The 27,230-nt window shown below is 42.0% G+C and overlaps 1 protein-coding gene and 1 long non-coding RNA gene across 7 annotated transcripts in view; both read right to left on the bottom strand.

Moving 5' to 3' along the window:
• Window positions 1-27,230, bottom strand: part of loxl1 (lysyl oxidase-like 1) — a 301,527-nt gene that overhangs the window by 88,213 nt on the left and 186,084 nt on the right. The gene's annotated exons all lie outside the window — the stretch shown is intronic.
• LOC309708864 lies at window positions 12,824-13,799 on the bottom strand. Its single transcript, XR_014277353.1, has 3 exons — window positions 13,653-13,799; window positions 13,362-13,575; window positions 12,824-13,280 (listed from the first exon to the last, which is right to left on the bottom strand). It is a non-coding gene; the product is annotated as an uncharacterized lncRNA (long non-coding RNA).

Here is a 27,230-nt window from a genome sequence, read left to right as displayed (position 1 = left end):
TTTCCTCTTTGACCTGCTTCCTGTTTTGACATCAAATTAAATAGTGTCTTCTTGAACATGAGATTGAAAGGTTGCGAAAGTATCCTGAAGTCTAAATCAGAAAAAAAAACCTTTAAGGTGAATGCATTTAAGTCAACACTTTATTATTTTATTCTCTTCAATACCCAGCATGTTTTGATCTTGTAGTATGTCTTTATAATAATACTACTGGTACTACTGTCATTACTGCATGCTTACAGTTCTCGGAAGCATAAATATCCAGTGACGACATACCGATATGATTCTTTCGCACACATTACAATGTCTGAACAAATCTCAAGGCCAACTGAGAGGACCGAACCCTTTAAAAAATGTAGAGGTTACTCAGCAATTCATAGCATAAACATCTTTATCATAAGACAAAGTCTGAATGTAAACATTACACAGCAAATACAGGGAGTGCAGAATTATTAGGCAAGTTGTATTTTTGAGGAATAATTTTATTATTGAACAACAACCATGTTCTCAATGAACCCAAAAAACTCATTAATATCAAAGCTGAATGTTTTTGGAAGTAGTTTTTAGTTTGTTTTTAGTTTTAGCTATTTTAGGGGGATATCTGTGTGTGCAGGTGACTATTACTGTGCATAATTATTAGGCAACTTAACAAAAAACAAATATATACCCATTTCAATTATTTATTTTTACCAGTGAAACCAATATAATATCTCCACATTCACAAATATACATTTCTGACATTCAAAAACAAAACAAAAACAAATCAGCGACCAATATAGCCACCTTTCTTTGCAAGGACACTCAAAAGCCTGCCATCCATGGATTCTGTCAGTGTTTTGATCTGTTCACCATCAACATTGCGTGCAGCAGCAACCACAGCCTCCCAGACACTGTTCAGAGAGGTGTACTGTTTTCCCTCCTTGTAAATCTCACATTTGATGATGGACCACAGGTTCTCAATGGGGTTCAGATCAGGTGAACAAGGAGGCCATGTCATTAGTTTTTCTTCTTTTATACCCTTTCTTGCCAGCCACGCTGTGGAGTACTTGGACGCGTGTGATGGAGCATTGTCCTGCATGAAAATCATGTTTTTCTTGAAGGATGCAGACTTCTTCCTGTACCACTGCTTGAAGAAGGTGTCTTCCAGAAACTGGCAGTAGGACTGGGAGTTGAGCTTGACTCCATCCTCAACCCGAAAAGGCCCCACAAGCTCATCTTTGATGATACAAGCCCAAACCAGTACTCCACCTCCACCTTGCTGGCGTCTGAGTCGGACTGGAGCTCTCTGCCCATTACCAATCCAGCCACGGGCCCATCCATCTGGCCCATCAAGACTCACTCTCATTTCATCAGTCCATAAAACCTTAGAAAAACCAGTCTTGAGATATTTCTTGGCCCAGTCTTGACGTTTCAGCTTGTGTGTCTTGTTCAGTGGTGGTCGTCTTTCAGCCTTTCTTACCTTGGCCATGTCTCTGAGTATTGCACACCTTGTGCTTTTGGACATTCCAGTGATGTTGCAGCTCTGAAATATGGCCAAACTGGTGGCAAGTGGCATCTTGGCAGCTGCACGCTTGACTTTTCTCAGTTTATGGGCAGTTATTTTGCGCCTTGGTTTTTCCACACGCTTCTTGCGACCCTGTTGACTATTTTGAATGAAACGCTTGATTGTTCGATGATCACGCTTCAGAAGCTTTGCAATTTTGAGACTGCTGCATCCCTCTGCAAGATTGTTGCCAATGTGATTTTTTTGCAATACAAATCAAGCTGACATACAATGATGGTTATTAACTAAGTAAGATGACACTAGTTTCCTAAATCTAGTTTATACTTAAAGAATGACAAAGCACCAAGCACCCCATGACCAATCACAAATATGGACATGAAAAACAAATTAGAATCTAAACAAAAGGTTAATAGGTTGATCAATATCACTGCCCCATCATTAAGCCTTATTCTTTCTTATTCTGCAACCCTGCCGATGCTAAATGGTCTTATGAGCAAAGACAGAATGAATATGGAAAACATAATTTAAACAAGTGGGGCCACTTTTAAGACTTACAGTGTCAGCAAGTACAGGGTTTTTGTCAGTATCTGTTAATCAATGTGTTTCTTATTGATGCTCATCAAGAAAAGCCAAAGGGTTAAGAGGTCCTCTAAAAACTGTTGCCCTAGATACCCTCTTAATATCCATGCAGCTCTGGAACGATGATGCTATTTTCCTAAAGAGTTGACTGATCAGCATACAGTAATTTCATATGTACTGATATCTTATCTCAAACGTGACTCGCTCGAGAACAGATTAGGTTCCCCTGAATTAAACTTCACTGTACTTTACTAATTTCAAATTCTTGGGGTTAGTAAAGTACTTTTGTACCCCACAATACATCTGCTTATGTAAAGCAGATGTATTGGACAGACCACAACAGATAAGATAAGATAAGATAACCTTTATTAGTCCCACACTTGGGAAATTTGTTTTGTCACAGCAGGAAGTGGACAGTGCAAAAGTTATGAGGCAAAAATTAGAATAGATGATCAATAGTCTACTTAGAGCGCAAGACAAGAGACCATTTTTTAGGATAAATAATATGAAATGGATCAAATGTGACCATTGTGGTATCTCTGCTTTGCCAATGGACAATTCACAAAACATTAATATGTTCAAATAGTGCAGGCTATCTCTCAAAAGGAGACCTGTAGCTGATGCTAGTCTTTCTCCTGCCTTATTAGTGTCTTTTTCATCTAGTACAGGCTGCATAAAAAGATATGTTGTACAGACTGGCTTTAATTGAATCATAGCTATATTTTTATTTGTTTTATTTGTGTTTCTAATGCATTTGCTCTTCATCTGTATGTGTCTAGATATGTGAAGCATTAGCACATTGGGGTAGTACTATCATTTATGATATAAATATACAGAAATTACATTTTTTGTTGTATTAGTCTTGATATATTTATCTTGCTGTCCTAATAAATACAGAGAAAATAATAACAGTTTTTCAGAATGTTTGCAACTAAAGTTAAACAAAAAACAGTGCTATGTTTTATTAATAATATGAAAATGAATTCGATGCGAGTCAAAAAGATCCAATTCCAGTGGATTTTTCACAGCCAAGTCCACCACCAAAAGTCAGCTTCTCGTGACATTAAAGGGAACAAATAAACTCATGAATAAATGCAAACGGATATAAATATGCACATACATAAGGCAAGCCACACTAGTTTGATGAGAACAAGAGGCAGAGCTTTGCACCACTGCTGATGTGCTGTGGAGCAGGGCCTCCTGCTGGCCCTCAAAGAGACTCCAATACAACTCCAGGTCCCCGTTTGCAATCAAAATGCACTTAAGGCACAATTCCATGTTCTTTTCCCTGCTTGCATAGCACTGTTAAAGGTGTCTCTGTAATCTGACAGTAGCATGGCGCTGTGCTTAACTGTACACCATGTCTTTCAGAGTGACAGGTTTGTTTGTATGCAGAACACACACAGCCATCACCTGGGGAGAAGCTGGGCCTTAGAGCAGAATAGAGAACTTCAAACTGACTCTCCAACACCTAACTAAGCAAACAGGGCTACATAGGAATAGGCAAAAAAAGTAAGACACCAATATATATGACCATGCACATCCAGTGCTATCTACTCCAGATGTTCAAGAGCTACTACTAAAAAGAGGATCTGTATGAGGAAAGCAAGGTATACCTTTAAAAAATCTGCTTTTGGCTAATGATATTAAAGAGACAAGATTGATAGGTACACGCATGAAGGACACAGGAGTTCGGACCCATTTTCAAAGACAACAAGTACCATCAGAACAGCGAGAATTGGAACTAACAGAATTATTTTGGAAAGTGGCTGCTAGGCTCTTAGCCAGCACTCTAACCACAGATTGAGAAGGTCGAAGGGTAGCATCTGCTGTTCACAGCGCTGTTCTATTGTTACTACTACCTGCACTTTTAACAAAATGGCCACCTCCTTTCAAGGTAATGTAATAGCAATTTATTATTGAGCTCCTTCCAGATTTCTAAGCTCCTCAACCCTTGAACCCAGACACCCAGCAGAGGACACACAGCAAAAGAACTTAAAACGATGACAAAATACTTACAATCACTGAACTGCGGGTGAGGGTTTAAACACCAATTCTGTCAATTTCACACTACTCCTCCAATCACTTGTGATCACAGTGAAAAAGACAACAACATACTTGAACTCTTCACTCCAAGCAGGAACTCACGCCACACTTAAAGGGATCTCTTCACAGTTCAAGAGTGATGTGGGTGCAAACTCATTTAGAAAACCCATTTATTTTCTGTTATTTTTTAAAGGTAAATGCAATTTTGGACAGATTCTGACTTAATCATTTGAGAGCAACAGCTACATGTACAGATGGCACATTTGACAGAAAATCTTTCACCATATTAGGTTTTGGTCATGCATGTGAAAACACACAAAAGCACAATTAGTCGCACAGTTAGACATTTAAATGTGCTTTATTTGGCATGTAAATGTACTCAGAAAAACTATACATTGGCATTTACTCAACCCTCCCTCAATGTACAAATTTGCCAATCCCTTTACAATAGGGCTCCCCAGCATTACCATTCAGTTCTTTTATGTGCAAATTCAGATTGTGCATGAAAATTAGAAATACACATATCTAAGAATTGTTGTCCTGTCACATTCAAACATCACTATTTCCTTTCCTCTGTTCATTAAAAGAGAGAATAAAAAGTCACTTGGAATGCAAACAATTATGCATATACCTGTCTTAATTAATATAATTACATTTGTTTTGCATTCAGACAGGAACCATTTTTTGATATATTTATATAGGTCCCTTGTGGGGGTCTATGTGATCAGATTCTTTATTATCGTTGCTGTCACAGTGTTTCAAGGTTATCCTTTGGTCTTTTTTAGATGACTCGCCTAATCAGATTACTTAGGCAGTGTTGCCCCTGTGAACAGGTTTTGATACAGTGCAAATTAATATTAATTTTACCAGGCCCGCCTGTGAGACAGATCTAGCCTTGACTTGCTGATTGGTGAAGTGCTCTTTAATTGGTTTAAACTTTGCTCTTGCTGCTCAGGGATCTACACGCTTAATTTCAGCAAAAGGTCAATATCAATAAATCCGGATGCTAAGGGAGGGAGGCACAGGCCTGGAAATAAAATGCTCCACACTCTTCTGGCTCGAACTGACCACAGGGAGGGGAAAGCAAGCTGACCCTGGTAACACTGCGAACCAACAAGATGCTAAGAGAAAATTAGAATTTGAAGCGCTGTCGGCCCACCCTCTTGTCAGGTGTTTATTGCCCATGACCTCGGCAAGATGAGGTCAGATTTTCATATTATAGCAAACCAACTCCTTTGGCACAATTGGTTGCAGTATATTCAACAACTGCATAATGAAATGCTCAACAGGAAGAGGAGGGGTTGTATAAGCAAGTGAGGAAAGACGAACAGGGAGTGGTCTAGAACAAAGTAGAAGAGACTGTGCAAGATTGTGCGCAATGTAGAGCAGATGCAGAAAGAAAGAGAGTGATATGAAGCAAAATCTACTCTGGGCTTTGGATTTTTTGTTTTTTTTTGCATCAGTTCCTCTCTTGTGTGAACATTAAATAGCCCTAAAAAGGCAAGCATGAGAAGCTGCAGTACTCTGGGCTCTCAGGGGGGTATGCACACTCTACACTTGCCCCTCAGGATTTCACTCACCCAAATGGAGAGATGAACAGCCTTACTGATTACATGTCTAATGCTTTCTATGGCTCATCACTCTCTGATGCCCAAGTGGAGCGTGTGCTGAACACACAAACCTACACTCACACAAAAACACCCATGCACACAAAACTAAGCCGTAATCATTGGCAACAACATCAACATCCTGCTTCTGAACTATCCATCAAGAGATTATGTCATCTGTCAATCAGACTGATGGTAAAATCTTTCAGTTGACACACAGGGCTCCCCAGGTAAAATTAAAATAAATTACTGCAGATCACACTGTCCCTAGTGTAATCTGTCAGCTGATTGGTCTGTATTGTGGTGGTCTAGGTTACAGCAAAGTAATGTGCTCTCCTGTGCGATGGAGTTGAAATTGGATAATTATTCCGTCTAGTCACCATGCATCACCGCTCCCATGAACCGAGATCAATACCAGGCAAAGGTGAAAAGAGAAGGAGAAGGGGTTAAATGAATGAAGGAATGACAGGACTCTACAGCGTCAAATCCCAGAGTTATGGTGTTCTATCCAAACTATAACTTACTACAAGCATTTATGAAGTTTGCTTTTCTATTTGTCTAAATAAAGCTTGTCAGTCATATACTGTATATCTCTGTCTCTCATGGTCACTACTGTCAGTGTGCTATATTTAAAGTTCAATTCAAGTCAAGTGTATTTCTACAGCACATTTAAAAACAACAGCTGTACATTTAAAATAACCATAAAACACAGGACAAAATGACAGAGTTCCATAAGACTACACACAATGTAATTATCAAATACACAATATACCACTATAAATGATTTGACTGACTACACTTAGTTTAGAACCTCTTTTTCGAAAAAAAAAGCTGTAATGCTTCACTTTAATGTGCATTTTATTTACAAGTTTATGCATTTATGTTTAGCGGTTACTGCTCTTGAGTAGTTTCACTTGTGGACATGTCTGACTGCTGAATTGGATGGTCAGTTGGAAAAACACATGCCATTGCTTTTTAATCCCCTAACTAGATGTCCATTAAACTCCCACCCCCCAAAAAATAAAGAAATAAGGCGGAGCTTCGATAATATAATTTTAGTAAGTGAAACTTGCCATCTATCACAAGTTATTTGAAAAACAAGTTTCTATTTAACTGTTTTCATTCCCTAAAATTACTGCAAAAACTATATTTCTTATGTTACAGTAACTTGTAAACCAAGAGAAATATCTTCTCTTGCTCAAAGAAAAAAGTGAGACCAGGACACGTAAAACAGTCAAATCAGGTTCCAAACTTTTAATCAGTGTAAAATGTTTTTAATTTTTTATTCTAAAACCATAGTAGGATGGTGAACCATTGTTATATTCCGCTGCTGTGTCAGAAGCTTTATCTTAATTATGTCAGATCCGTATTCTGTTCAGCACTTGCATAATTGTAGAGGATTCATCCAAGAAATCACAGCAGATGATGAATGAAAGAAATGGATATAGCAACTCTGGTACATGATTTGCAACGAGTATTTGTGAATTGTATTACTAATAACGAATCCCCCATTAATCTAACTCAGAATCTGCGTTAACCAGATTAAAAAATTATATTCTGGTAGGCACTTACTGTAAGCGTGTACTAAATGAAGAAAATATATCAGAATGCAAAAGGGAGGGCAAGTGGATTTGCTTGGAGATAGGATATTGAGACAGATGCACAATGGCCTTGTCCAACAAAATTGCCACTATGTGCTGTCGGTTTTGTGCAGTGCTGGAACAATGAGTAGGGCTGAGATAAAGCTATGTTACATGTTTTCTACAGCTGACTTGAACCTTGGCCAATTTCATGAAACTTGCAACATACAAGCTGTGATTTGCAACATAAGATAATCTAGTCATCTTTAAGCAACAGCACACTTATAACACATGCATGAGCACGAGAGAGAGGGCATTCGCAAATTCATTTTAGAAAATTGGATGCTGGTGCAGTTTGCAATCACCATGTAAGTAGTGCTCATCGGTTGCAGTGTAAAATAACCCCACAGCCTCTAAGCCAGGCATGGGCGAACTACGGCCCGGGGGCCACGTGCGGCCCGTTAAACGTTTTGATCCGGCCCGCCAAACTTGAAAAAAATTTAATAAATTAACTGTTACGGCCGAGAGGGCCCGGCTGTGGGTGTGGACTCAAATGCAGACACAGAGGGAGGCAAACGGGCGTGAACACAGTGCTTTATTTACAAGTGTCTAGTGAAATTACACAACAGGAGACTATGAATGCTATGAATTATGAAATGCTATGAACTGTGAACTGTGAGGCCAAACTGTGAACATGAAACTGAGTGCTATGGCTAGGTGCTGGATTTCACGGATGGAAAAAAGGGGCAGCGGCTTGGATGGAGGTACGCAGTCACTATAATGAGAAGAGACAAGTAGTCAGTGGCAGTCCAGTGAATCACAGCTGCAGGATTAGGCTATGGAGGTTAGGGCTTACGCGTTGCAGGTTTAAAGTGTCATGCGAGGAAGGGGTGTCCAGGGGGTTCCGGGTGAGGAGTGTCCAGAGAGGATCCAGAATATGCGTGGAGTGAGGGACTTGGCAGGGAGGCAGGCAGGTGTAGTCCGATGGTGGAGAGGAAGAAACCAGATGACAGAACCAGCGTCCAGGCGGAGATGAGAGTAGTTCGGGAAACGTGACTGCCAGGTGGGTCCTATGACAAAGAAAAACACGGTGAGGGAAAAGCAGTAGTTGAGGGTTCTCACAAGGGGTTCGCAGCCTAGCACTGACATGGGTTAGCAGAAGATCTGGCAGAGGTCTGTTGTGAATGCTGGTCTTATATGCAGGTGACTTGATTGGAACCAGGTGTGGAAGCTGATTGGAGTCTCTGCCTGAAGGTAGAACCCAGCGGAGTGGAAAAACCCCGTGCTCACCCGGACCATGACAGTACCCCCTCCTCAACGATCGCCCCCCGGCGACCGAGCAGACCCGGACACGCGACGAGACCTGAAAAAATCAGAAACAAGCGCCGGGTCCAAGATCAGAGACCGAGACACCCACGAACGCTCCTCAGGCCCGTACCCCACCCAGTCCACCAGAAACTGCCGGCCCCTGCCCCACCGACGCACGTCCAGGATACGCCGCACCGAGAAGGCAGGATGACCATCGACGAGCCGGGCGGGAGGAGGGGGGTCGGAAGGAGGGCACAGAGGACTAGACAACACTGGCTTGACCTGCGAAACATGGAACACCGGATGGATCCGCAACGATGCAGGCAATGTGAGCCGGACTGCCGCAGGGCCAATCAGCCTGTCAATCACGAAAGGCCCAATATAGCGCGGAGACAGCTTGCGGGAGGTTCCCTGAAGCGGGATATCCTTAGCCGCCAGCCACACTTTTTGCCCCGGAGAGTAAGTAGGAGCCGCCGTGCGCCGCTGGTTGGCGTAGTGGCATTGGCGAGACACAGCGCGCAACAGCGCCTCACGAGTCCGCGTCCAGGCCCGGCGGCAACGCTGCAGATGATGCTGGACAGAAGGCACCGCAAGCTCAGCTTCTTGCTCGGGGAACAGAGGTGGCTGGTAACCTAAGGACGCCTCAAAAGGTGAAAGACCTGTGGCCGAGGCGGTGAGTGTGTTATGCGCATATTCAACCCACGGCAAGAATGTGGACCAAGAGGCTGGATTATGGGCAGTGACGCAGCGAAGAGTGGTCTCGAGTTCTTGGTTCAGGCGCTCAGTTTGGCCATTGGTCTGTGGATGGTAGCCTGAGCTCAAACAGGGCTTGGCCCCCAGGGCCGTACAAAAGGCTCCCCAGGCCTGAGAAGCAAACTGGGGACCCCTGTCAGACACTATTTCCATAGGGATCCCATGGAGTCTGAAAACATGTTCAACCAACAGTTTAGCTGTTTCTGAAGCAGTGGGCAATTTATCTAGAGCTATGAAATGTGCTGCCTTGGAAAATCTGTCAACTATGGTAAGTATGGTAGTCTTTCCTGCAGAGTTTGGAAGCCCTGTTACAAAATCCAACGCAATATGTGACCATGGCCGGTGTGGGGTGGTTAGTGGGTGAAGCAGTCCGTAAGGACGGTGATTCCTGGACTTATTACGAGCACAAACCGTGCAAGCAGCTACGTATTCACGTACATCCCTATCCAACGTCTCCCACCAAAAGTGTCTCTTCAGTAGCATAGCTGTCCTACCTCGGCCCGGGTGACCTGCGAACTTGGCCGTGTGAACCCATTCCAAAACCTTGGTGCGGGCTGCTGTGGGTACATAGCGCTTGTTAGCTGGACCGGTGCCCGGATCAGGTTCTGCTTGCAGAGCCCGCTGAATGACGGAGTCTACTTCCCATGTGACAGCCCCTACACGACAGCTGGCAGGGAGTATGGAGGGCACCCCTGACCACTCTGAGGCAGCTTCGAACTGGCGGGAGAGAGCATCTGGCTTAACATTCCGGGTACCTGGGCGATATGAGATAGAAAAGTTGAAACGGGCAAAAAACAGTGACCAACGGGCTTGGCGTGTATTTAGTCTCTTTGCATTCCGTAGGTATGTTAAATTTTTATGGTCTGTCCAGACTATGAATGGGTGCTCAGCCCCCTCCAGCAGGTGCCGCCACTCCTCCAATGCTAGTTTCACAGCAAGCAGCTCACGGTCCCCAATATCGTAGTTTCTCTCTGCCGGAGACAAGCGACGCGAGAAGAAAGCGCAGGGTTGTAACTTTGCTGATGGACCAGTATGTTGAGACAACACTGCCCCCACTCCAACATCTGATGCGTCCACCTCAACGATGAAGGGCTTGCTGGTGTCGGGCTGAATTAGCACGGGAGCTGTTGTAAACAGTTGTTTCAGCTTGTTGAAAGCTCTGTCGGCTTCGGTAGGCCACGTGAATGGGTGCTTTGTAGACGTGAGGCGTGTTAGAGGTGCAACTACCTGACTGTAGTTCCTGACGAATCGCCTGTAGAAGTTGGCAAAGCCCAGGAATCTCTGGAGAAGCTTACGGGATGTGGGCACCGGCCACTCTGTGACTGCCTTGACCTTTGCTGGATCAGTCTTCAGTTGCCCCCCTGCCAGGATATAACCAAGAAAAGAGACTGACGATGCATGAAACTCACACTTTTCTGCCTTTATGTACAGTTTGTTCTCCAATAAGCGCTGGATGACAGCACGGACATGAGCGTGATGTTCCTGGAGCGATCTGGAAAATACGAGTATGTCATCCAGATATACAAACACAAATCTGTTCAGAAAGTCCCTGAGAACATCATTCACCAAAGCTTGAAATACGGCTGGGGCGTTCGTTAGTCCAGAGGGCATGACCAGGTACTCGAAGTGGCCCAGTGGCGTGTTAAAGGCCGTCTTCCACTCATCTCCCTGCCTAATGCGAACCAAATGATAAGCATTACGAAGATCCAGCTTAGTGAAGATAGTGGCGCCTTGCAGGGACTCTGACACAGAACTGATGAGTGGCAATGGGTATTTATTCTTTATAGTTATGTCGTTGAGACCACGGAAATCAATACATGGTCGTAGCGACCCGTCCTTCTTACCCACAAAGAAGAATCCGGCAGCAACAGGTGAAGACGACGGTCGAATTATTCCAGCAGCAAGTGACTCTCTGATGTACTCCTCCATAGCAACACGTTCTGGTTTAGATATGTTGTATAATCGACTGGAGGGCAAAGGAGCACCGGGGAGAAGGTCTATGGCACAGTCATATTGTCTGTGAGGCGGCAAAGCTTGCGCCTTACTCTTACTAAAAATCTCTTTGAAATCGTGATATTCCATGGGCACACCAGTGAGATCGGGGGTTGTTTCTTCCAACGCATAGGGCTCCTCGGGGCCTGGGGGACACGCCGACCTCAAACAATTAGCATGGCAGAATACACTCCAGCTTATTATCTTCCGTCCAGACCAATCCAAGTGTGGATTGTGTAGCTTTAACCAAGGGTAGCCGAATGTGAGGGGAGTGTCAGGCGATGAGAGGGCGAAGAAAGTGAGCTCCTCCCTATGATTTCCTGAAGTGATTACAGTCACTGGCTCAGTGTGGTGAGTTATTTGTGCAAAGACCTGGTTATTAAGTGCTTTCGCAGAAATGGGCGGATCTAAAGGCACAAGGTGCAATCCTAACCGTGTGGCGTGGTCAAAACTGATTAGGTTTTGCTCTGAACCGGAGTCGACCAGGGCCTGAAAGGTGTGCGTGGCACGGTTGATAACTAAACTGACTGTGAGAAGCAAACGGGGTTTATCATCACTATGAGAACCGCCCACCCGTATCCCCGAATCTACTGGCGGGTTGACCCTTTTCCCCTCTTGGGACATGCTGCGATTAAATGTTCTGTCGACCCGCAATAAAAACACGCGCGTGCACGAAAGCGACGCTCTCTCTCCTCCGGCGGCAGCTGAGCGCGGCCGATCTGCATCGGTTCCGGCGCCGCGTCCACGACGGAGGGAGAGGCGGCCGACACAGGCGACTGCATTATGGGTGGGGCTGGCGTAAACGAACACGGAAGTGGGCGGAGGAGGGGACGTTGGGGTTTGTAGTTCCTTTCATTCTCCCTCTCTCTCAGCCTGATGTCAATACGGAGAGAAAGGGAGACTAACTCCTCAAACGTAGCGGGCTCATCCCGTGAAGCAAGCTGATCTTTCATGTTATCATTCAGGGACTGTAGAAAGATTCCCTGCAACGCGTGATCTGGCCACCCCGTCTCCGCGGCGGCCGTTCGAAAATCTATGAGGTAATCAGCAACACTACGGCGACCCTGGCGCAGCTTTAACAACTTACGGGCCGAACTGCCCTCAGAGACAGGATGAGTGAATGTCTTTTTAAACTCACCCAGGAAGTCATCATAAGAGCAAGTTCGCAGGGGATGGCTTGACAGGTATGCTTCTGCCCATTTTAGAGCACGGTCCCGTAATTTCCCTATGAAATAGGAAATCCGAGCGGCGTTGTCAATGAAGGTGCGCGGTGAGCGGCCAAATACCAGATCGCACTGAAGTAGGAACCCCGTGCAGCTCCCCGGATCCCCAGAAAAAGGTTCGGGCTCCGGGGATGATGCGTCGCGAAAAATCGGCCCACTTTGGAGCGCGTAAGCCGAGGCAGGGGACGAAGTGGATGGCTGTGTGTCTTGTGCGGGGGGCGAGGGTTCGGGGGCAGGACGCGGCACGGAAGCGAGGTTAGCTTGTAGAGTCTCTAGGGCAGCAAAGATCTTAGCCTGTCCCTCACCAAGGTCTTTCTGTGAAGCCAGGAGATATTGAATGGATTGCTCGTGGTGACCTAGGATTGCACCTTGTTTCTGAATGGCTGTCCGCTCTGCGTCTGCTGAGTCCATATTGTGGCCAGATCTTACTGTTACGGCCGAGAGGGCCCGGCTGTGGGTGTGGACTCAAATGCAGACACAGAGGGAGGCAAACGGGCGTGAACACAGTGCTTTATTTACAAGTGTCTAGTGAAATTACACAACAGGAGACTATGAATGCTATGAATTATGAAATGCTATGAACTGTGAACTGTGAGGCCAAACTGTGAACATGAAACTGAGTGCTATGGCTAGGTGCTGGATTTCACGGATGGAAAAAAGGGGCAGCGGCTTGGATGGAGGTACGCAGTCACTATAATGAGAAGAGACAAGTAGTCAGTGGCAGTCCAGTGAATCACAGCTGCAGGATTAGGCTATGGAGGTTAGGGCTTACGCGTTGCAGGTTTAAAGTGTCATGCGAGGAAGGGGTGTCCAGGGGGTTCCGGGTGAGGAGTGTCCAGAGAGGATCCAGAATATGCGTGGAGTGAGGGACTTGGCAGGGAGGCAGGCAGGTGTAGTCCGATGGTGGAGAGGAAGAAACCAGATGACAGAACCAGCGTCCAGGCGGAGATGAGAGTAGTTCGGGAAACGTGACTGCCAGGTGGGTCCTATGACAAAGAAAAACACGGTGAGGGAAAAGCAGTAGTTGAGGGTTCTCACAAGGGGTTCGCAGCCTAGCACTGACATGGGTTAGCAGAAGATCTGGCAGAGGTCTGTTGTGAATGCTGGTCTTATATGCAGGTGACTTGATTGGAACCAGGTGTGGAAGCTGATTGGAGTCTCTGCCTGAAGGTAGAACCCAGCGGAGTGGAAAAACCCCGTGCTCACCCGGACCATGACATTAACCTTGTTAATGTTTTATTTCCCCTGCAATTCTGATGTTTCCTCACTAGATGGCGCACTCTAGATATATTGGCTTTGTTGAGGTGAAGCGGCGTAGGCCTATTACTCCACGTTTGCACTTTACCCTGTGACCTACCGCCCCTGTATGAAGATGAGCGGACCCAAGAAAAGGAAAGTGGACAGAGAATGTCGAGTGTTCAAAAAGGAGTGGACAACTAAATATTTTTTCACTGAACACCGATCATCTGCTGTTTGCCTGATATGCCAAGAAACTGTGGCGGTTTTTAAAGAGTATAATATTAGCCGTCACTTTGCCACAAAGCACGCAAATTATGCTAGCAAGCTCTCAACAAAAGAACGGGAATCTGCTGCTGAGAAGTTGGCAGCTAATTTGAAGGCTCAGCAAAGTTTTTTTCACCGTCAAACTGCCATTCAAGAGTCAAGTACCAAGGCCAGTTTTATGCTTTCATTCAAAATAGCAAAGGCCAGCAAACCACTGTCAGAGGGCGAGTTTTTAAAAGAATGTATGGTAGAGACAGCAGGTATTTTGTGCCCGGAGACCAAAGACAAATTTGAGAAAATCAGTTTATCACGGCGGACAGTGACTCGCCGTGTAGAACTAATAGATGAAGATATCACCAGCATATTAAACAAAAAGGCAAAGTCATTCACTTTTTATTCTTTAGCACTGGATGAAAGCAACGATGTCAAAGACACTGCTCAGCTCCTCATTTTTATCCGAGGAATCAACGAAACCTTTGAAATAACGGAGGAGTTTTTGACAATGGAGTCTCTGAAAGGACAAACACGGGGAGAGGACTTGTTTGAACGAGTGTCTGCTGCCATCGAAAACATGAAGCTTCCCTGGAGTAAACTTGTTAACATCACCACAGATGGATCTCCAAATTTAACGGGAAAAAACGTTGGCCTGCTGAGGAGAATCCAAAGTGAAAGATGAAAACTCTGACCAGGATGTGATTTTCCTCCACTGCATCATCCACCAGGAATCTCTATGTAAATCGGTGTTACAGCTGAATCATGTTGTGAATCCTGTGGTGAAACTTGTCAACTTCATACGCGCACGGGGACTTCAGCACCGTCAGTTCATTGCGTTCCTGGAGGAAACTGATGCGGATCACCAGGACCTGCTTTATCACTCCCGTGTCCGCTGGTTGAGTTTGGGCAAAGTGTTTCAACGAGTGTGGGAGCTCAAAGAGGAGATTGGCGTGTTTTTGGAGCGGCAGGGGAAGACTGATGAATTTCCTGAGCTGAGCAACAAGAGCTGGATGTGTGACTTCGCGTTTGCTACAGACGTATTTTCACACTTGAATGAGCTCAATGTGAAACTGCAGGGGAAGGAGCAGTTTGTGCATGACATGCACACAAACGTGAAAGCCTTCAAATCCAAGCTGGCTTTATTCTCCAGGCAGATTTTGAACAAGTCATTCACTCATTTTCCTACACTAGCCACGCTGAAAGAGGCCGGAGCAAAAGTAAAGAAATACAGTGAGTCACTGGATGCACTGCACGGAGAATTCTGCCGTCGGTTTTTGGATTTCGATAAAATTGACAAGTCACTTCAATTGGTGGCCTTTCCTCTGTCACAAGACCCCGAAACAGCTCCAGAGGAGCTTCAGCTCGAACTCATCGACCTTCAGTCTGACCCTGCCTTAAAAGAGAAGTTCAGCTCTCTGAAACTAAATGACTTCTATGCTTCACTCAATGATGCCGCGTTTCCAAATCTAAGGCGAAAAGCGCAGATGATGTTGGCTTTGTTCGGCTCTACCTTCGTGTGTGAACAGACATTCAGCGTCATGAACATCAACAAAGCCAGCCACAGATCCAAGTTAACAGACCTACACCTCAGATCAATCCTGAGAATCGCCACAACAAAACTAACTCCAGACTTTGATGCGCTGGCTAAAAAAGGAGACCAACAACACTGCTCCCATTAAAATGTGTGTCTCTCCGTGATACGCACGTTGTTAAAATGAACAGTGCGCGCAGATCAAATATAACGCTTCACAGACTGACTTGCTGCAACTGTTTCGTCCTTGCACTGGTCGTTGTTGACTTTTGGCACCGGGGAAACAAATTGAATAAAAGGAACAGGACAAGTACATCTGCATCTCCTACCGTTTTTGGAAAAAAAAAAAAGAGTTAGGAGGAGAGTGATGTGATATCCTGAAGGATAACAGAACTTTCAGTGCTTTAAAATAAAATATTCATTTATTTGATTTTCAGTGTTTAAAGGCTCATTTCGAAGTCAGAGATTTTATTGTAATGCTTTTCTTCATTTTCATTGGAAATTAAAGCACATGTTTTCTCCATATCCCAAGATGTGTATTTTTCCCCCAATGAGGTGATGTTTTCAAAGCATGCCATCTATCTACTCCTGTTCCGGCCCCTTTGTCAAATGTTAGAACTCAATGTGGCCCACGAATCAAAAAGTTTGCCCACCCCTGCTCTAAGCCCTCTGCAGTGTTTCTTTCAAACGAATGACAGCAGAAACTGAACACCCAGAGTCATTTTCTTCTTGGTACCATGCTTGATGGGCACTTTGTGAAAGCATGATGGAAACTGGAAACATGCTGTATGCATAAGGTGGAATGCACTCTGAAGAACAATGCCCCTCCTCATATATCACCATAACAGAACACAGGATGGTTCCAGCATGTACAGATTTTAAGTATCAGAAAGAGGACATTTATCATAATGTCAAGCCTCAATGATAATCCATGTTCACCTATCCTCAATCAAGAGATGATAATGTGTAATGGCAAGCCACGATCAACTTGGACCGCAATAGCTAGAGGCCAATACCATTTCATGTCCAATTAGGCTAGCTAATGCTGGTTCATCTGCCTTATGCAGGCTCTTCTCTGTGAAAGGCAAACTGATGGAGAGGGAAGAAGCATACCTCTGACTGTGTTGACAGACTGGGTCAGAATCAGCTCTCCAGTGGGTTAAGTAATTTTGACACTATGTCTGCCTTCCTCTATAACTGAGCTGCGCCACAATATACAGTGCATAGAATCATAAAAAATTGAAACTGATACTTTGCTTTTGAGACAAAATAGCTGAGGCATTGCCTTCACCAGTGCATTCCATCTTAAAGCATAAATGCCATTGCACATTTACAACCAGACCAAGAGTAGTCAGAAGGGGTGATGCCTCCAAAAATGCTTTGATAAAACAGGAGAGTCGACTGGTGAGGTATGTGATGCAAATTACATTTCTCTAAAGACTGAAGTCAGAGACAAACCGACCAAGCTGAACACAGACCTCACAAGCTCGTCATCCCGGTCTAGGACTCCCTGGTTTGTAGCGAGATCTAACCCCTGTAGCTGTGCAAACACAAATGTGGCATTCCTGCTCAGAGGGCTGTAATCTTGTCCACGTTTCCTCAACTAACAACAAGATCTCTTGTGGAAAACAAATGCCAGTCTTTAGAGGAACTGCCTCTTGTTTCTAGTCACTGATTTGCATGCTTCCAGTCAACATAAATATCCTTGACTGTCTGGAAAGATATTCTTGATCTGTTTTTATTCGACGAGTTGGGAGCAGAACACGTTAGACCTAGCTGAGGCACTGTTTTGTTCGGTGGAGAACCCCTGTGATCCTCAAACTACAGCAGAGCTACGGTATTGTTGCCCTATTCTCTATAAAGCAAACTTGAGTGAAAACAGTAGGGGAATACAAATAAAAATCAGTATGCCTGCCAGATGGAGCCCGCTTGGTAGATAATGCCCATCACCAAGCCCCAGAGGTACATTAGCAATGCTTATTTAAACAGCTGGGTTGAATATAGCCCCTTTAAATGGAATGAAATAGTACCATTAACGGGTGGGCCATGCGCTCTGCTTGTTCTGCTTATTGTTTTGTGCTGCTCTAAAAGTCCCTCAACATTGAAGGAAAGTTGATTAACAGTAAGTGAAGCTGAAGGTTGGCAAGGTGGTAGCATAAGAAAACAAGTAGCACCAGAAAGTAGATTAAAAAAAGACTAAATATTCTGTGGACAATTTCATAAACGTTGTACTACTTAACTTATTATGCTGAGTTTTGATTTATCAGTTAATGTCACAAAAAGTGAAGAAAACGTAAAACTGATAAAACACAAAGTAAATGATAGGTTTACCCTTCAACTGCCATTAGATTAGGCTTACAGAGTCATGAATGTAAAAAATGATCAAGACTTGCACAAGAGACGTGACAGATTAAACTTCGGTCACTGACTAATAATACTGCAACCCTTTACAAATCTCCAATTTGTTATCAGGAAGGGGGCGTGAAGAACACGCCTCCAGAAAAAGATAAAGAATGCCACCTAAAGCAAAAATGTATCAACCTTGCAGGAAAAGTGTAAGAAAGGACTAGAAAAGCATACATAAAAAAAAAGAAACAAATAAAAACAGCAACAGTGAATTCCATTAATACCAGAACACATTGTGAAACATATTGTTTTGACATTATGAGGCATCTCATAATGTTGCTGGGCTGATATTGCATAGTCTAAATCCAACATGCAGCATAAACCTGTTGAACAGACTGCTGAAGCTGCACACCTTTAACTTCACACCTATCATGGAGTGGTATACCTTTCAATATGACATGCTGAATTGGAAAAAACTTCAGCACAGTAATGTTTCCCTTTCCTCCGCTAGGGTAGGTTAGCAAATGAAGACACATAAATCTTTGTTTCTTCTGGGCCTGTCTTTGGTCTTCTTGTTTGGCAGCTTAGGTTCACCTTTTCCGCTACCTGTAAGACCACGGTTATTTTAACATAATTCAAATGTTAAATATTATTCTAACATTGTGGGTTTTAAAGAGTATGTGGGAACAGCTGAGACCTTATAAAAATATGCAATTTCCTTGACATCATATTGAGCCACGAATAGAAAAATGAGCATTTAGACCAGTCTGAAGCCTTAATCTTTGATTCACAGAGAATACTTTGACATACACTGACCTCATTATCTCAAAGTATGTCCAAGTTTAATATGAACATTCATCAATGTAACAGAAAATAAGGAGAAACACAATGTGTAACAAAAGATAGAATACAACAGAAACAAATTTGAATTTATTTGGAACATCATACCTAAGTAGTATGCAAATTTATGTGTGCAAACAGATGCAAGTCTGCATATCATGCACGGTTTAGATGTGTCAGTAAAGCAGAACAGAAGCACCGTCTAAGACAGAAGCTTGTCCATCTGTTAGGTGAGCTATGCTTTTTCGGGTCTAATTAGGTTGACACTTCTATCCGTACTGCATGGTCATTTCCTGAAACAACTGGCAGTAGGGCTTCCTCCGATGAACTTTTTTTTACCTTTCCTGTCTGTGGTTTCAATTATTGTAGTGTTGCTGGTTAAGAAATATAGCTAGATGGCAATCTGCACTATACATTGCATTTCAGGTATGGGACATATTTTTGAAAGAGAGAAAACCTTAAACAACTCTTGTTTGTTGTTCATTTTACAGTGTACTTTATATAATATTAGCTCGACTAACAAGTTATATGCATGTGTGCCAAGTCTGATAATGGACCCTTGCCGGACAGCAGTGTCTCGCTGTGTATGTGTGTGCGTATGTGTGAGATAAAGACCCCCCCCTCAAAAAAGGATAAAGGTTACCTAGAACAAGCCAGACAAAGAGAGTGAGTGCGGGGTGAATATTTTCTTGAGAACAGAGTATTGCAAGCCTGACTTGAGTGTTAACAAAGCAGAATGATTTTGCTATTCCCTCTTAGCTGTAAGAACAACATGAGAAGGAACAAAAGAGCGGAGCACTGCTTTGGTCCTTTCTATTATGCAAGCTATTTCTAGATAGACACATCAGCTAGACAAGCAGATGAGCAAAGAGACAGAGTAAGAGTCAGACAAAGATGGTTTGTTCCAAAGAAAAATATTGCTCTGTATTGCATTGATTTTTAAAAAGTTAACAGAACTTTCTTTCTTTTTGCATTCAAGATGTTGTAAGTCGAGTAACAACCTTGTGGTAGTCAATAGTGCATGCAAAAAACAAAACAAACAAACAAACAAACATACCCAGGTAGCTACAGTTAGATAGTAGTCAAGTACAAATAAAATTTGAATTTGAATTTGAATTTACTGACTATTCTAAAAAACAGTCTGGATGCTTGAAGAAGTCAGGGATTTAAAAGTGTGATGAAATCAACTCATTCTAATACAAATTCCACTGCATTGGAGAAAGTAAACGCTCTTAAACTAGTACTGTTGTGAAAGTAAGATGAGCTACTGTTAATCCAAGGTCAAGGAAGTCCTAAACGCCAGAGAAAATCCAGCCATCAATTCTCTTCTGATGATCCAAGTCTGGACCAGTTTAGATTTAAACTAACGTGTATGCCTTTGCACTGTGGAGGGAAGCTGGAGCAAACTCCACAGAGGGGGCCCTAGCCATGGCACAACCCCATAAGTGAAACATGGATGATGGCAATATGAAAAACCCATAGCTTGTCTTTTAGCTACAGAGTCAAACTCTCATCTGTTACGCTGTTACAAGTGGTCAAAATTATTTTCGCTGACAGTTAGGATTTTTCAGATAGTCTTTCTGAGCCCATCATCCATGACAGCAATAACTCTTGGCTGTCAAAAAAACCTTACAAATGCTATGAAGCAATTTGCAGTTGTTTGTTTCCTTTATTATGCAAACATACTGACCTGTACAATATTAGGACTGACTAATGTGTAACCTCCTGGGCTTTATCTTAAAGAAAATGCTATTTAAGGTACCCTCTAATGAAAACCACGTTTTTGAAACTGGTATTTCTCTATATGTGTTTTCTCTATACACTAGAAAGCATGAAGAAAAAAGAGCTGAAAACACCATGGATAAGCTTCATTGGAACTTAGGAACAAATCCTGTCAACTAGCTCGGCTAATGTTTTGCATTCAATCAAAAACAAGGTTTATGTAACTTTGGCAAACCATTAGTTGCCTGATATCAGTTCAATTTCATTTGTCTAGCACCAAATCAAAACACCAGTCGCCTCAAGGTGTGTAATCAAAGTAAGTCTCCTGTTATCTATGTACACAAATTCATTTTAGTTCAGTGTGACTCAGTATTTTCTCCATTTCGCCCGATGAAACAGACAAATGCATGACACAGCAGGCATCTTTGGAGTGGAAGAGAGACAACATATTACGTCAAAGTTTGAGCTTCTCAACAACCGGTAACAGTTTTAGATGCTTTGCGATGAGAAAGCACATAGTTGTTCCTCTGTAGTACAGTGGCTCTTTTGATGCACTTGGTGTTTTCTTTTGGGTTTTTTTTAACATCCTTTACATTCCCCTGTGCTGTGAGAACAGTATAGTACAGTTAAGAACAGTTTGCACTGTGGGCCTGTCTACTGTTTCTATCTAACGAAAGAACCATGAGGAGAGAGCAGAGTTAGTTGCAGGCAAGTGGCTAAGGGAAGTGATGGAGAAGAATTTGCACATTTATATAGACCTGCACACACTTAATGGGCCAAAAGTGTAAACTTGCATTAAAGTCATTTTAAAACTTAAAGTAATTAATGTAAAAAGTAATAATAGCAATAAAACCAAATAAAAGAAACTATATAATTTTGATAAAGCCAAATGCGAGACTCGCTGTACAGTACAGTCTATTAAGTCTTTTAGATAAACTGCCAAACTCAGGAATTGCTAACAAAATATTTATAACTATTACTATATATATATACTAAACATAACAATCACAACTAAATAGAATTCCAATAGAATTTTGAACTGAATATTATGAATGAACTGACTACTGCTAACTGAACTAATACTGTATGTGTGCTGTGGAAAACCAAACTTGTGCCAGAACTTTCTTTGGACAAGGTCAATTGTTAAGTTAATTTGAGGCAAAAACGGACATAATTAAATTAAGACTAAGGCATGTACATGTTACCATGTTCTGTAAGTGCTATTTCATAATTTTCCTTAACCCCCACCCCCCACCCCCCACCCCCCGTCTGCAGCATTGTGTACAATATAATGTCAACAGTTATTTGTGACTGGGGTATAATTTTCACTGTAGTATTTATGGCATTTACTGGATGAAGCACTAAAGAGTCCTGTTGGACACATGTGACTCCCTCCATCCCAACACTGCAGAGAGATTGACAGGAATTATAGGCTTTCTATTATTTGGTTCTATTTGAGAAGACTGGCTGCGTCCACACATGACAAGGAAGCAGAGACGTCAATGAAAAATTTATTCTACCCACTCAAATCTAAAAGTTGGCAATTACTACAACAAACCACCCTGATTACGAGCATCTGTCATTCCTATGGACAGGCTTTAAGTAACAAACACATACATATATATATATACATATATACACATATACACACACACATATATATATATATATATATATATATATATATATACACACACACACACACACACACACACACATATATATATATATATATATATATATATATGTATGTTTCAGAGACACTTAAATGCAATAATGTATTTTTGTTTTTGTCAATATATTGACTAATTGATTGAGGCAATAAATACTTTCCCTCAAGGTTAACCACCATCAGCATTGATGCAAAGTGTCTTAAACTGAACTACTCTTTGTGTGATTTTAAGTGAATCCCGCAGAGGTTTCTCAGTCCATGTCTGGAGGTTTGGCTGAGAAAAAGCTGTCTCCAGACGGACAGGGATGATATAGTCACTTCTCCTAGGCCCTCCAGTACTCTAATCGGCTTTGAGAAGAGAGACGGATAGAGGACATCATTGTCTATTGCTTGGTGTTTTAGCCCTCGAGGCCTCAGCTTCTGTGTACCAAGGCCAAGCATCTCTCTGGCCTCACGCAATCCAGCTTGTGTGAGGCACGATCTGTTTCGTGCCCCAGGGAGCTTGCCACTGCTGGAGCTCACTAAAGTTTGTGAAGTCATCCCGGACTCGCTACTTTCATGTCTGGATATGTCAGTGTCTCTGCAAGATCTCAATGTAGCCAGTCATTGTTTACTATAAAGGTTAGGTTTATTTTTCTTTTCATTTCATGTCTGAAAAATGAAGCCATTTTATTAGCACAAAATTCCATAACAGTAAAAGGTCTGCTCCTTTTTACTGAATCTTCTGGACTGCCCACACCACAAATTAAGTGCCTTGAAAGGCTTCCATTTAAATTGTGCCCAAAAGCATATGCAAAGATATTGCAAATTCTGCCATTAAAACCTGTATCAACAATTCCCATGGCTTTTAAAATTTGCACTGGCTTTTAGAAGTACACAATTCTGCCATAATTAGGGAGGAAAATTACAAAGTCAAGTCCCATTTCACCACCAGAAACAAAAGTCTGCATTCATTATTAATTTGTGATTTTATTGCATTTTGCTCCTCATATTGCCGTGTTATGTCACTCTGTATTTAGCAATGCTACCACTAAATCAGCCCGATGTGGGCTTTGCACTTTCATCAGATTGCCTAAACATGATCTGAGTTGTTTCTTGAATAATGCATGTTTTACCAGTTCAGCAACACACCATACTTAAATGTAGGAGAGGTACTTTTCACTGATAAATTTTTAATATAGCCAACCTTGCTTTTGAAGGGCCCATAGCACTGTCTCATTATACATAAGATGCAGTTCCATTAGTATCAATTTTAGCACCTGGGAGACTTGCGAGATTCACCTTAACTCTTGTTTTGGCCAGGAATAATAGGCGGGATGATCAATAATGCATCAACAAGATAAACACAGAACACTCCTGCTGTTTATTTCAAGAGCACTTTAATAACCATATTATGTTTAGTAAAAACCATTCTGCATCGTTACATGAAATAATTAAAAGTACATTTTGCAGGCAAGATTTTTACCCTTATTAAAAAAATATTTTTGTAGATAGACATGGACATGTTATCGTTCAAATAGGGGTGTCTGAAGCAAACATAAGCCTGTGGGTTAAAGTTAAATATGCAGATGTTTGATGTTGAATTCAGCATGTCAGGGTTAGAACTGTGTGCAGCACATTCTGCAGTAAGCTGTAATTATCAAGTCCCCATTGTCATTTATGACAGCGAGTGTCTTCCACTTCTGGCTGGTTAACCCATTCAGAAGTGTGTGTGTGTGTGTGTGTGTGTTAGTGGTTATGATCAAGTAAGGCGAGTTTTTGGCTTTTATTATTATTTTACATGGTCTTGTGGATAGTGAAAAAGTATTTTTTTAGCATGTTGAAGCATATAAAGTGTAGGCTTTCATGTAGTCATTCCTAGGCAGCAGCACTTTGCCTAGTACCTAGTACTTATGGCACACTAAAGTAAAATGGGATCCAAAGCTCAACCTGCTACTAGAGGAGCAGGTTGAGCGAGTGATTGCACTAAATTTTTTCACATGCTAGTTGTGGGGACCAACTGATCTCCCAGCAGTTGAGAATGTACATTTTTCCCAAAAGTTGGGAGGTTGTAATGAAGATACAAATAGAAACAGAATGCAATGATATGCAAGACAGAAATAAAATATAAAAAGATATAAAAGACAGAAAATAACATGTCTCAAAGTTGGAGTAAGAAAAGGCTGGAAAAATAAGTGGTACTAACAACAATCAGCAGCTGGAGGAATATTTTGCCCATAATTAGGTTAAACAGATCATCCTAGACAGGCAGTTTTTCATGAGATGGGCAAGAGGTCTGCAATTGATCTTAAAGTGACTACACAGGCCACCTAGTGTGAGGCAACATGTCTCTAAAAACAACTGAAGCCCAACTCTGACGCAAATCACTCACAGACTGATTGGTAAAGGTTTATTATATTCCTAAATAAAACCAAGGTTGCCAAGCACCAATATCATTTAGCAGTTAAATCACCATCCTGCAGCAACTGCATCACGATTTAAGAATGAATTTCAGTTTCAAATCTGTGAGGCTATGGCTAGACTCTAAAGCCCCTTTTTCATTACTACCTACTCGTAATCAACTCGCCACGGATCACCACAGCTCGACTCGGATCGACTGGTTGTCCATTACAATCCGGTACTACCTGACCTGTGTGGTTGTCATCATAGTAACACGTCCGAGTGTCCTGCGATGTAATTAATATGCAAAACAAACGCTTTAAAAAGTGGACATCGAGGCAAGAATATACCTGCTGCTCGGTCTGTGGCTTTTCATCAGACTCTGAGACCAAGGCGTAGTTTTTTGTAGCCATTTCCCTCGTTGCACTGTTTCAAATATGGCAGTTTTAATTTTCGTGAATGAAGCACTCTCATGACTCATCGAGTGATGCTACTGACCAGCCAATCGTTGGCATGCAGTCTGACAACTCACATTTTAGTACCTGTTCGGATCACTTGGAACCCCGGGTAAGCAGGTACTAAAAAAAGCACATGGTACCTAATGGAAAATACAGAAAAACGTGTTGATCCAAGTATGTACGAATCGAAAAGGAGCTTAAATGTAAGTACTTAATGTGATTTTCTTTTGAATGCAAATGTCTGCTGTTATTTTAACTGAATTATGAAAGTTCATCAACATATTATCACAAATAGACAAAAATGAGACAACTTGACCCCATTCAAATGCAAACTGACAGCAGACTAACTTTATCTTACTGCAGCTTTGTCTCCATTTTGACCACTAAAGTCACTTTGAAGATGACAAACAGAAAAGGTAAAAGTACAGACATTCTATACTTTAGTGGAAGAGAACATACTTATATTATACTCTGGTAAAAGTTGAAGTACTGAGTCAATTCCTTTACTCAAGTAAAAGACAAAAAGTACAGCCTCTGAAATGTACTCAAAGTAAGTAAGTAAGAAGTAGCCCATTTTCAGTTTCTACCAGCTACTTCTGTACAAAGCAAACAGAACCGTGTGCTACATTAATACTGTAAAATATATTAACATTTGCATTCCCATGTATTATTTCAAATACACTCTGCTTGAATCAGCTATATAGAACATGAGCAGTGAAAAAGAAGGAGACATTTTAAAAATAGCTCTATTTTCTGTTGCCTACATTGTAGAAAGTGACTTTGCCTCCACATAGAGCTGGGCGATAGAACGATAACGATATGTATTGCGATATAACTTTTTCTCGATAGAAAAATTAAACTATTGCGATAGACCTCACCGCTCTTGTCCTCTTAAAAAAAAGAAAAAGAAAAAAAAAAGAACAGCCAATCCAAATTAAGTAGCGCAGAGCCGAACCAATCACAGCCGCAGCGTCACGTCACGTGACTTGTTGTTTGGGAAGCAGCCAGCCACCGTACCGCCCGTCATTCGGCTTTTGTCAGACTAAAGTAACTGTTAAAACTGTTTGAAAAGCTAAGCTATACAACAAGAAGAGATTGAGAATTTCCTTTTAGTTCTCAGTTTATTTGATATTGACAAAAGTTAGTCAATTTTGTTTGTTCTTCTATTTAAAACAAACTAAGATTTATTTTTAGAATTAATATTTTGTTTCTAAGTGGAATTGACAATTTAGTAGTCTGTTTCGTTTGTTCTATTTTGAATCTTAAACGCTTTAGCGGCTGCCTTTTGTGTAGTTTGCAATATTTGCCTTTATTTATCTGAAAAAGTCTCATGTTCCTTAAGTACATCTACCCTGTTGAACTTATTATGGGAAATAAATATTTAAATAAAAATAAGCTGCTGATTATTTCACATTTTACTTGTGAGCAACGGCACGTTTAAATCCTACAAATATAGTTGTTTGGCTTATATCGTGATATATATCGTTATCGCCTGAAATGAAAAAAACATATCGTGATATGAAAAAATCTTATATCGCCCAGCTCTACCTCCACACCTAAACAGGAAAAAGAGTACAGTCAGGGGTTAAAGTGGGAATCAACAGGTGGGGGGACCTTAAAATCATCTGTAGTGGCTCAGCCATGGCTCTCAATAATTTCTATTGTAAGCTACAGTAGATTTTCTTAGTGTGTAGTGATCAGTTAACTGTCTTTACACTAGACACTATAACGTTTGTATGAAGTTGGAATTAAGTGACTGAATCCAAGTATCATCAGCTAAAATTCATATTAATCTCTGCTACTCTTAATGTAACCTAACTCTGACCATGAAAACCACAACCACTGTGCACAAGTCCAACACACTTTAAATCCATCACATTACTGGAAGCTAACCTGTTTATCCTGCACTAAACTGCACAGTATTTTCAGTGCTCCCTTTATGCTCGCTCTTCTTCTATAGGGCAATCTTGATGCTGAAGTACCGCAACCACTTTGCACTCATTCAAAAAAATGAGTGCAAAAAACCCCCCTGACTATGGCGCTATAAATGATGCATAAATTATATGATTTTTACCTCTTTCATCTCTTGATTTGCAATAACCCCTGGTGATTGATACACCATTAGGATTGCCTTTAATGCATTATCGTTTAGGCTCAAATCGGTTTGATGTTCAAAGGCGCGCAGTGCTGGGAAAT

The sequence above is a fragment of the Aulonocara stuartgranti genome (assembly GCF_965226115.1).
Source record: "Aulonocara stuartgranti genome assembly, chromosome: 1".
Taxonomy (NCBI): Eukaryota; Metazoa; Chordata; class Actinopteri; order Cichliformes; family Cichlidae; genus Aulonocara; species Aulonocara stuartgranti.
The sequence above is the reverse complement of the archived record's forward strand: the minus strand, read 5'-3'. Positions and strand labels throughout refer to the sequence as shown.